The sequence below is a fragment of the Phoenix dactylifera genome, chromosome 17, assembly GCF_051530095.1.
Source record: "Phoenix dactylifera cultivar Ajwa chromosome 17, Ajwa_hap1_PhDact_Kaust_v1.1, whole genome shotgun sequence".
Classification (NCBI taxonomy): Eukaryota; Viridiplantae; Streptophyta; class Magnoliopsida; order Arecales; family Arecaceae; genus Phoenix; species Phoenix dactylifera.
The window spans coordinates 12,206,035-12,217,053 of NC_143206.1; the positions used below are offsets into that span (position 1 = coordinate 12,206,035).

At 36.1% G+C, this 11,019-nt stretch overlaps 1 long non-coding RNA gene across 1 annotated transcript; it reads right to left on the reverse strand.

The window, feature by feature from the left end:
* Positions 1-1,831: 1,831 nt before the first annotated feature.
* Positions 1,832-6,594, reverse strand: LOC148699642 (uncharacterized). The gene is made up of 2 exons (XR_015974319.2): positions 3,991-6,594; positions 1,832-3,881 (listed from the first exon to the last, which is right to left on the reverse strand). It is a non-coding gene; the product is annotated as an uncharacterized LOC148699642 (long non-coding RNA).
* Between the last annotated feature and the right edge of the window lie 4,425 nt (positions 6,595-11,019).

An 11,019-nucleotide genomic window follows, 5' to 3' on the forward strand; every position in this document is an offset into this window, starting at 1 on the left:
CTTGAAGAAGCGCAAATAATTGACGAACTCGTCAAGAACTCGAGATCACTCCCCATCAAGTGCATTGACCGACGAAAATTCAAAATCTGACGAATTAACCACGAAACAGCAAGAAACCCTTAAGCTTCACCACCAGTGACAGCAGGAGTGATGATTAACATCCATTCTAACAAGCGCGCCCCGCGGGGGGGGGGGGGGGGGGGGGGTTGGTGTGTTTGGGATAATACAATCAATAATACCACCAAAGGTGAGTGACCGCCTCTATACAAATCATCTCACCCAAACATTGACAATCTTGACATTTTAGTTTCAAATCTGATCATAAATGACATACAATTGAGAAGATAAAAGTCAGCAAATGGAAACAACCATCTATATGGAAAACAAGAGATAACATAACCTCAGATCCCCCACGAAATAGTGACTCCAAGAACCTCCAAGAAACTTGCCTGCAACAGAGCAATAATAATACAGAAAGCAACGAACATCCATCCTCAACAAAATGTTCATAAAGAAAATGATGATTTACACGATTAGAATCGCTATCAAATGCAGAAAAACCATAACTCAAAGAACAAATCCCTTTACAAAATTGATGGTACCTTGCCCTACGGCTTATCCCAACTGATGTCGCCCCTGAGTAACTGCAGCAACAAGTAATAATTGACGTCTACCTAATCAAGAGTACGAATAAAATGGCACTTCATCTATCAGAATCACTATCAAAGGCTTACAAACCCCACCTATACAAATCATCTCTTTCGAACAATGATAATCCATGGTCTTTAATTCCGATCACTGATTAACAACCGGGCCAAAAGTATATGGAGACAGCAGGCATTATTTAGAAGTGTTGAGTTAAAATAGAACTAAGTTGGAAAGAACCCCTTGAATTAAAGATCATACCCTACAAATGTCATCAACACATTGTGCGAGACCTGACTGACACAAAAAACAGGCGACAACAAAGGATCACCAAAACAATGACAGCATTCCTCCAACCAAATCTACCAAAAGTTCTTCCCCATTTCCCTAAAAAATAAAAAAGTTAGACCACCATTCAACACAGCACACAACTAATGCAACCATCTGAAAAACTGCAACAGCAGTAGAAATGACAATTGGCATCTACCATTTCAATTGAAAACAAACAAGAAAACGAAATCGAGAAAGCAAGAATCAGCAAATGGTGACAGAGACCACCAAGGCCACATTTGGAGGGTTTTTTTTCAACTTTAGTTTTCATCAATGTGACATTTTGAATTCTAAAAGCTAAATCCCCTCAAGGAAAGTTTTTTAGTTGACAAAAAAAAGATGAAAATGAAAAGTTTCTAATATGAAAATAGAAACAATATCAATTTTTAAAATTCAATTTGATTAGAATTTTCAATTTTATGATTTTAAAACCATTTTGAAATTTCATCACACAACCTAGAACCCATATAAAGAGTCATGAAAATATTTTCAAACAACATGAAATAACAACATTTTTGGTACACCCAAACACATTTTTATGTCAAAATGAATTCGCAAAAACCCCATGAACGGAAAGTAAAGTCCATGAAAGATGCCAATGGCAGCACGAGTAACCACATTAACGCAAAGTCACATCTAATGGAAAACTAGGTGATAGTTGATGCACTATGAAGTGCTCACACCCCCTTCACAAGATACTCTATCCGCCTAAGAAGATCAACCCATAATAATAAGTCTGATCAGTGGTCATGATTAACCGCAGATAATCTGACAGAACAAAGATCCATGGAGTTAGCAAGTTATTATAAATAAAAGAAAACAAAACCCTCATCACAGCCCACCAATGCAAGTCCTAGCAGAACTGTAAGGATAACTATAATTATTACCATCATGTATCCTCATTAACAAGACTCTGAGCAGGGAATGGGAACCAACAAAATATAAGTCAATCACTATCAATGGTGAGAAACCACCAATGTACAAATAATCTTTCCGAAACATTGACACTTCCTTAAGCTGATCACGTCCTGGTACTTACGTCTGATGTTCTGGTCAATAAACAAACAATTAGAAAGCCAGCAAAAGGATGCAACAGTATTTAAAAATAACGAGTTTAAAAGAACCAAATTGAAAGGAACATTCCAGAGCCCCCACAAGCAAAAACTTTATCCAACAAAAACCTCGTCAAAGCTGCAACAGTAACAAGGTGTTAATCAACATTTATCCATGAGAGAACCTCCAAGAGAGAAATCACAATCAAGTGAAATACTCCCCGTTCAAAAAGATTAAGCCATCTGGATGGCTGATGATAAACATATATCCTGATCAATAAGAATCAGAAGAAAAAAACGACAATTAAAATGATCGATAATACTATATACCAAACATTTCTCCCAAACTATTTGACAACTTACCACCATAAGTCCCATGACAACTTAGATTTCAAGTACGATCACAAACAGGCGGACAATTGAGAAGACAATAGTCAGCAAAAGGTGACAACAGGACATATAAAAAACGAGTTACAAGAAAAGCATAGTTGAAACCTCCTCTATGCAAATACTGTCCCAAGCATCGACACTTCTGGCCTTGAGTGCAGACTCGTTTGGATTCAACACTAACCACTGAATAAAAGATATACCATCAAGAATTCAGAGGTCAACAACTGGTAAAACCGTACTTCAAAAAAATGAATTAAAACAGAACAAAGTTAAAAAGGATGGTTCAAACCCTTTAACAAAAGGCATCTCCACCAATACATCTTGCAAGACTGAAATAGTCAAAGAACTGACACTGGACACTAAACAGAATATATACAAGAAAAAGACTTAACTATTATAACCTAAAAATGTTAGCAGGTTAGACATACTCCCTTAATAAATATAATATCCACCATGGACAGACTAACAAACTATATGACAAGACAACATTTATAAGACCAGCAAGTCGCTACTTCAAAAGGAGGAAAAGAGAAAAAAAAAAAAATCAAACCTCCTCCATGCAAATACGATCTTGACAACCTATGGCCTTGAGTGCAGACTCATTTGGCCTTCAACACTAACCACTGAATAAAAAATAGACCATGAAGAATAGAGAGGTCAACAACTGGTAAAACTGTACTTCAAAAAAAGTGACCTAAAACAGAACAAAGTTAAAATGGATGGTTCAAACCCCTTAACAAAAGGCATCTCCACCAATACATCTTACAAGACTGAAATAGTCAAAGAACTGATACTCGTCACTAAACAGAATATATAGAAGAAAAAGACTTAACTTTGATAACCTAAAAATGTTACCAGGTTAGACATACTCCCTTAATAAAGATAATATCAAGTATCAACCATGATCCGAAAATCAACAACCTACATGCCAGGACAGATTAACAAACTATATGACAAGACAACATCTATAAGAGCAGCAAGTTGCTAATTTAAAAGGAGGAAAAGAAAAAAAAAATCAAGACCTCCACCAGAAGATCCTCCACCAGTTCCAAGCCCATGAAAAGCTGTAACAGCAGGAGCGATGACTAACATCTATCCTGAAACTTCATTCATCAAAATCACTATTGACCATGTAAAACCACCTCTACATAAATTCGCTTTCGAAGATCAATAATCTGTGGTCTTCAGTTCAATCACAGACTTACAAAAAACCACGGGAACAAGAATTATTTAGAAGTGTGAGTTAAAACAGTATTAACATAGAACCTGAATTAAAAGTGCCTCAAATGAAACATCTCGCAAGACTGCAAAAATAACAAGAGAACCATCAACAAAATCCTCAATAAAACAACAAATAGGTAAAAATAATGCTAATTGAAAAAGCCAAATCACTCGCAAAGGTGAAAAACCCCTTCATTAAAATCGTATCCGCCAAAAATCATCAGCCCATTGCGCGAGACCAGACTACAACACAAACAAGGTGACAGGAAAAGGATCACCAAGATGATGACATAATTCATTCAAACACAGTTACTAGAAGTTTTTTTTTTTAGAAGAAAAAAAGCTAGAACACCATTCAACACGCTACTCGCAATGAAGTGTCTCCAATAATGCAGGCCTTTTCAAAACTGCAACAGCAATAGAAATTACAATTAGTACGAACCATCAACCATCACTAGTGAAAACAAGGAAGAAAAAAAGGAATTGAGAAAAATGTGAGAAACACCCTCCAAACAACTCATATATGTAATATTCTTTCCAGAATGACAGCACATCCTAAATCTGATCACAGCTTGGTATTTAAGTCTGATTTCTGCTTAAGAACAAGCAATTAGAATGACAAAGCATTTTAAAAGAAAAGAGTTTAAGAGCCAAATTAAAAAGAAACATTTCAGAACCCCCTTGAGCAAAAACTTTATCCAATAAAAACTTCATCAAAGCTGCAACACTAACAAGGTGTTGATCAACATTTATCCATGGTAGAACATCCATGAGAGAAAGGAAAGTTAGTCAATGCAAACCTAAATCATTATCACGTGCATTTGCACCCTTCAAAAAGATTACACCATCCAGAAATGTGATGATATACATATATCCTGATTAACAAGGATCAAAAAAAATACCTGCTACTATAATCATTAATACTATATACAAAACATCTCTCCCAAATATTGACAACCTAGTGCCGTATGTCCCCTGACAAGTTAGATTTCAAGTCTAGGACAATTGAGAAGACAAAAATCAGCAAGAAGTTAACAACAGTGCATATAAAAAACGAGTTGAAGAGAGAAAGTTGAAACCTCCTCTATGCAAGTACTCTCCCAAGCATTGAAACCTATGGCCTTAACTCCTGTCATCTTCAATCCCATCCACTGAATAGAAAACAGGCCATCAAGAATGCAATGCCCAACAAGGGTGAAACATACTTCCAAGAAAAAATGACTTAAAACAAAACGAAGGTAAAAAAGAATGTTTCAAACCTCGTGACAGAGTCATCTCAACCAAAACATCTTCCAAGACTAAAATGGTAGTAGAATAGACACTGGTTACCAAACAGAATATCTTCGAGAAAACAGACCAACAGGTTTAACCTAAGATGCTACCAAGTTAGACATATCCCCTTCGCAAGTATCATATCCTCCGACTCCAAACATTATCAACCTATTAAAAGATTACATGACAAGACAACCTTTATAAAAAGAGCAAGTTGTTAATTATAAAGGAGAGAAAAAATATCTAAACCCCCTTCACCAAAAGATCCCTCTACCACTACAAGTCCACAAGAAACTATAACAACAAGAGTGATGATTAACATCTATCCTGACTAGCAAGGGTCGAGGGAATAAGATTATCAATACAATCAATAATAATGCCAAAGGTGAGAAGCCCCTTCTAGCAACAATTGACATCTACCTCATCAAGAGCATGAACGAAATGACACTTCATACATCAGGATCACTATCAAAGGCGTAAAACCCCCTCTGTACAAAATCATCTCTTTCGAGCATCGATAATTCATGGTCTTTAATTCCAATCCCTGAATAACGGGCAAGGAAGACAGATATATATGCAGGTATTATTTAAAACCGTTGAGTTAAAATAGAATAAAGTTAGATAAAACTCCTTGAATTAAAACTGCCTCAAACAGAACCTCCCACAATACTGCAAAAATAAAAAGAAACTGATCAATGCAATCCTCAATATAACGTCTACAAGGAACGACTAATTCTAATTGACAAAATCTAAATCGCTATCGAGTATGAAAAACCCCCCATCCATCATCATGTCCTACCAAACGTCAGCAACCCATGATAACAAGTTTGATCAGTAATGAACAAGCAGGCCAGGGAAAATATCAGTAGATCAGAAATCAACATTACCAAAACCTACAAACTACACAAAAAAGGTGAAGAAGGAATATGTCCAGTAATACAATCTCTTGGAAACAGAGCAACAGGACAAGTAACAATTAAAAATAAAAAAAATTAATTAGCAATAAGTATAATCTAACCACTATCAATGGCACAATCCTCCATATCATTGATTTGGCAAATAATAACCCCTTGGTGAATCAACCATTAAAAGAACCATTCTAAACAAGATGAAAGTGAAACATATGAGCCAACCGCCAAAGAATGAAACCTAAATGCAAAAAAGAATGAAAGAATAAAGCAATACAAATATGAACCAAGTCTTGCAAAGTACTTTATACAGGGGCATCACTAAATTTCTAAACAAGATGGAAGTGAAACATATGAACCAATTGCTAAATAATGAAACCCACAATTAACTAAGCATGACAGAATAAAGCAATTCAAATACGAACCACCTTGCAAAGTACTCGATACAGGGGCATCACTAAACAAGAAGAATCTCTCATAACCTGACTGAACAACCTTAAACTAAATAATATATATGTATATATAACAACAATAAATAGGTACACAATATATAAATGAATAAATGAAAAAATATCCAAGAGGTATAAAAAAGGGTTGTATTCAAACTCTAATAGCTTGCTTGAGGTGCAGCAGAAGATGAAGACACACATTAAACTGGGGAATGCTTCAAGAAGTGATTGGAAACAATATATATCAACCAACAACCTAGCAAAAGTGCAGCCACTTATGCCAAAGTACACAATCTTCAGCAGCAGACCACCATATAATAGAAGCAACTGCCGAAAAATAAAGCAAATGTTACCGGTAAACAAGTTCTGAAAACTCCAGACAGCAAAGAATAGAAGGAAATACAATACGATACTCAACACCCATACCGCAAAAGCCTATGGTAAAATTAAGGATAACTCCTCATAAACACATATAATAGAAGCAACTGCCGAAAAATAAAGCAAATGTTACCGGTAAACAAGTTCTGAAAACTCCAGACAGCAAAGAATAGAAGGAAATACAATACGATACTCAACACCCATACCACAAAAGCCTAAATAATGAAACGTAAATGCAAAAAAGAATGACAGAATAAAGCAATACGGATATGAACCATGTCTCGCAAAGTACTTTCTACAGGGGCATCACCAAATTTCTAAACAAGATGGAAGTCAAACATATGAGCCAATTGCTAAATAATGCAACCTACAATTAAATAGGCATGACAGAATAAAGCAATTCAAATACGAACCACCTTGCAAAGTATTCTATACAAGGGCATCACTAAACAAGAAGAATCTCTCATAACCTGATTGAACAACCTTAAACTAAATAAAATATATATAAATAACAAAAATAAATAGGTACACAAATATATAAATGAATAAATGAAACAACATCCAAGAGGTGTAAAAAAGGGTTGTATTCAAACTTTAATAGCTTGCTTGAGGTGCAGCAGAAGATGAAGACATACACATTAAACTGGGGAATGCTTCAAGAAGTGATTGAAAACAGTATATAGCAACCAACAACCTAGCAAAAGACCACCATATAATAGAAGCAACTGCCGAAAAAGGATGCAAATGTCACCGGTAAACAAGTTCTGAAAACTCTAGGCAGCGAAGAATAGAAGGAAATACAATACGATACTCATCACGAATATCGCAAAAGCCTATGGTAAAATTAATGTTAACTCCCCAAATCAACTGCTCCAGCCTAGGATGAAAGAAATCCAACGAAACAGCCGAAGAAGAACCAATAATTCCAGATTCTGTAAAACGTAGGATGGATTCATGAAGAAACCTAATCATAACAAATCAACTGCAACAGGCAAAGATGAACAAAATTCAATGAATCAACTACAAGAGGTCCAACGGAAACCCTTGAAGAAGAGCAAATAATTGACGAATTCATCAAGGATTCGGTATCACTCCCCATCAAGTGCATCGACGGACGAAAATTCAAAATCCGACGAATTAACCACGAAACAGCAAGAAACCCTTAAGTTTCACCACCAGTGCAAGACCAGTAAAAGCTGTAACAGCAGGAATGATGATTAACATCCATTCTGACAAGCAAGGCTAGGGAGGAAAAAGATTATCAATACGATCAATAATACCACCAAAGGTGAGCGACCGCTTCTACACAAATCATATCTCCCCAACAATGGCAATCTACCACCTTAATTCCGATGACATTTTAGTTTCAAATCTGATCCTAAATGACACAATTGAGACAATAAACGTCAGCAAATGGAGAAAACCAAACGTATGGAAAACAAGAGATAAAAATAACCTCAGATCCCCAACGAAAAAGTGGGTCCAAGAACCTCCAAGAAACTTGGCTGCAACAGTGCAATAACAATACAGAAATCAACGAACATCCATCCTAAATAAAATGTTCATAAGAAAAATGCTGATTTACACAATTAGAATCGCTATCAAATGCAGAAAAACCATAACTCAAAGAACAAGTCCTTTACAAAATTGATGGTACCTTGCCTTAACGATTATCCCAACCCATGTAGCCCCCGAGTAACTGCAACAAGTAATAATTAACATCTACCTCATCAAGAGTACGTATAAAATGGAACTTGATATATCAGAATCACTATCAAAGGCTTACCAAACCCCCTCTATACAAATCATCTCAAAATCCAGCGAATTAAGAACCAAAGATCGAACGGTAACCCTAAATCAAGCAATAAATCAAGTGCATCGACCGACGATAACTCAAAATTCCCAGCGAATTAAGAACCAAAGAACGAAGGGTAACCCTAAATCTATCACTAAAACTTCTCACCCAAGCAAGAACAAATATAGATTTAAAAAAAGGGCAAAAGAGAATAAAATAACCAACGAGAAACCCGCCGGGCAACCTACACCATCCCGGACGATTGTTGGAAAATCAAGTGCATCGACCGACGATAACTCAAAATTCCCAGCGAATTAAGAACCAAATATCGAAGCGTAACCCCAAATCAAGCACCAAAACTTCTCACCCAAACAAGAAAAAATATAGAGTTCCCCCCTCCCGGACAATTGTTGGAAGATCAGAGGTCCCCCGCTATTTATAGACGAAACGGTGAAGGGGTAAGGGAGAAGCAACGATTTATGGATTGGTTTCTAGAGGCGGTGGGACGGGCTTTATTCTCTGGTTCCATTCTCTCTTGGTCGGCGTTGGATAAGGACGCGGTCCACCGCACGCTCAGGAGTCAGTTTTTCTGAGATGGACACGTGGCGTGTTTCTGTACGGTGGTACAAGATTCCAGACTCGTCTAGACTCACGTAGCCAAGGTAACCAAAACTATGGGCTGCCTTGCAGTTTGGTGCATGGATTTTTCTTTAAAAATAATAATAATAGAAAAAAGTTGGATCAAAAGTGGCAACTTGTAATATTATTAAAAAGATATAAAAAAAACACAACGCCAGAGAGGTGACGAGCGGAAGTGTTAGTCTGATAGGTTGATCCTTGCCGTTTACATTTCTGTTCCTTGATGCCCATCGTAGACCTAACATCTGCAGTAAAGCCTCAGAATTTTTTTTAGTTTTAAAAAGACATCATAGGAAGAGATTCCAAAAAGATACAATGTTAGTGAATGTTGCAAAATAGCATTTAGGATTTTGTGGACATACTCAGGAGCTGGAAGTAAGCTGACTCATGGAACAAAATTACAAAACATCATTCTACCGGCACTTATTTTTATTGTAAAGTTTTTTGTATTTTTTTCCAAATGTATGTAGGCATATTATTCTTTTAATGATTTATCGAGCCATCACTTAAACTATGAGACCATTCATGACTAAAAGCAGCATACTTCAAATCAAAAAACAGTTTTGGCTGAGGTTTTCCTGAGCTTTTAGGCAAAATACTTGCATATGATTTTAAGAGATATTTGGTTGGAAAAAGTTGAGCACTGAAATAAGAATAGGAATAAGTAACTCCCATTCCGGTTATTTGATCGGAGAGAGTCTCGTTCCTATTCCGATCCTAAAGAAAAATAGAAATTGTGCCCCAATCCCTCAAAATTTAATCTCCTAATATTTGAATTCCATTCCAAATCCAGTCATGAATAAAACACATCAAACAATATGGCCATTCCAATTTTCATTCCAATCCATTTTGATTTTGATATTGATAGCGAACCAAACACACCCTTACATTTATTAACAATAACCAAGGGGATCCCGTGACAAATAAAAACTACATTAGCATATGATTTCTAGTTGCCATACTAAAACAATGTGCAGCATGTATCTATTATGAAGATTGATATGCTCTACCCCAAGTAATGCAGTGCAGTGAAATTGAAAGTAGGCCTTTCATAGTATTCCCTATTTTTCTAATTATGATGAACGGTTTCCCCCAATGAACCAAAATTACCTATCTTTTTTTGTAGCATCTTTGCCAACATCTACTAGCCATAGCCTTCCCTGACCCAGCACTCTGGATTTACCCTTCAACTACACAAGATGGCAGTTTGCCATTAGAGTCATCAAATATTTTTCCACAGAAGAGGCTAGTTCCAATTCATCCCATCATATATTCTTCCAGCTCTCTCAAAAAAAGTCTCGACGTCGACTGCCTCACCACCACCACTTATTCCCTTTTGTTCTCTTTATGTTCTCCAATTTAGGATCACCTATATCATGCGGTACCAAATTCCAAATAGGTCAAAATTTCAAACTTTGAACTGAATTCTAAGACCTCGTTCAAAATCTAAACTATTTTTCAGACGACAGGTGGGAAAACATCATTACAGTTATTGTTCATGACTTCCTAAAGAGATGAGCTCTTTTAGCTTCCAATCATAGCTTCAAACACGAGCATATATAAATTGATGATCGATTTTAGTAATATTATACAATTTCAATTTTCTAAACTATTTTTAGTGACCAAGGAATAATATTTTTTTCTTATAAACAGTTGCATGGATTTGTATGCTATTTTTCTAAAAAAATTATATATCATATGGAACAAATGGACAAGCCATTGAAATGTTATGTGCATTCATATGTTTCCACCAGGATAGCTCATGTATCAATATGTGTATTCTATTATAATTTTATATTTAAAAGAAAAAAATGCTTATTCATAAGCATCTAGTTGCCGGTGCAGTGTATGTTTCCCGAGATCGTAACCCTGACTATTCATATGCAGGCACTGGCAGGCGAATCAAATTGAGTTTGGCTAGCAAATTTTGCACGACGTCA